Below are 1972 nucleotides of genomic sequence, written 5' to 3'. Positions count from 1 at the left end.
CGGGATCACATCATTAGGAGAATCATGTGATGGACAAGAACCAAACTATGAACGTAGCATGTGATCGTGTCATTTTGTTGCTATTGTTTTGTGCGTGTCAAGTATTCATTCCTATGACCATGAGATCATGTAACTCACTAACACCAGAAGATTACCTTGTGTGTATCAAACATCACAACGTTACTGGGTGACTATAAAGGTGCTCTAGAGGTATCTCCGAAGATGTCCGTTGAGTTAGCATGGATCAAGACTAGCACTTGTCACTCCGTGTGACGGAGAGGTATCTCGGGGCCCACTCGGTAATACAACATCACATATAAACCTTGCAACAATGTGACTCAAGAGTGAGTCAAGGGATCTTGTATTACGGAACGAGTAAAGAGACTTGCCGGTAACGAGATTGAAATAGGTATAGGGATACCGACGATCAAATCTCGGGCAAGTAACATATCGAAGGACAAAGGGAATGACATACGGGATTATATGAATTCTTAGCACAGAGGTTCAACCGATAAGATCTTCATAGCATATGTAGGATCCAATATGGGCATCCAGGTCCCGCTATTGGATATTGGCCGAGGAGTGTCTCGGGTCATGTCTATATAGTTCTCGAACCTGCAGGGTCTGCACACTTAAGGTTCGATGATGTTTTAGTATAGTTGAGTTATATGTGTTGGTGACCGAAGGTTGTTCGGAGTCCTAGATGAGATCATGGACGTCACAAGGGTTTACGGAATGGTCTGGAGACGAAGATTGATATATAGGAAGTTGGTGTTTGGATTCCAGAAAGTTTTCGGGCATTGCCCGAGTGTACCACGAGTGACGCATGGGTTCCGGGGGCCCACTGGGTGGGCCCACTGATACGTCCATTTTGCATCATGCTTTCATGTTGATATTTATTGCTTTATGGGCTGTTATATTACTTTGTGGACCATATTTATGCCTTTTCTCTCTTATTTTGCAAGGTTTATTTGAAGAGGGAGAATTCAGGCAACTGGAATCCTGGACTAGAAAAGGAGCAAATCCTAGTCCACTATTCTCCACATCTCCAAATGCCCTGAAATGTTACGTGGATTTTTTTGGGATTATATAAGAATTAATGGGCGAAAGAAGTACCGGAGGGGGGCTGCCAGGGTGCCACAAGCCCTGCCACTGCCACCACCCCCTGGTGGCGGAGTGGGGGCTTGTGGGCTCCTTGACGGCCTACTAGCCCCCCTCTTTTGCTATATGAAGGGTTTTGGTCCAGAAAAAAAAATCATTCGGGAGCTTTTTCGTGGTTCCGCCGCTGCCACGAAGCGGAACTTGAGCAGATCCAATCTAGAGCTCCGGCACGACGATCCTGCCGGGGAAACTTCCCTCCCGGAGGTGGAAATCGTCGCCTTCATCATCACCAACACTACTCTCGTCGGAGGGGAGGCATCTTCATCAACATCTTCATCAGCACCATCTCCTCTCCAATCCCTAGTTCATCTCTTGTAAACAATCTCCGTCCCACGACTCTGATTGGTACTTGTAAGGTTGCTAGTAGTGTTGATTACTCTTTGTAGTTGATGCTAGTTGGATTACTTGGTGGAAGAGTTTATGTTCAAATCCTTGATGCTATTCATTACACCTCTGATCATGATTATGATTATGTTTTGTGAGTAGTTACTTTTGTTCCTGAGGACATGGGATAAATCATGTTAATAATAGTCATGTGAATTTGATATTCGTTCGGTATTTTGATATGCTGTATGTTGTCTTTTCCTCTAGTGGTGTTATATGAACGTCGACTACATAACACTTCACCATATTTGGGCCTAGAGGAAGGCATTGGGAAGTAGTAAGTAGATGATGGGTTGCTGGAGTGACAGAAGCTTAAATCCCAGTCTATGCGTTGCTTCGTGAGGGGCTGACTTGGATCCACTAGTTTAATGCTATGGTTAGACTTTGTCTTAATTCTTCTTTTGTAGTTGCGGATGCTTGCGAGAGA

This window comes from Hordeum vulgare, chromosome 7H, assembly GCF_904849725.1.
Source record: "Hordeum vulgare subsp. vulgare chromosome 7H, MorexV3_pseudomolecules_assembly, whole genome shotgun sequence".
NCBI lineage: Eukaryota > Viridiplantae > Streptophyta > Magnoliopsida > Poales > Poaceae > Hordeum > Hordeum vulgare.
Note: the sequence above shows the minus strand (reverse complement) of the source record.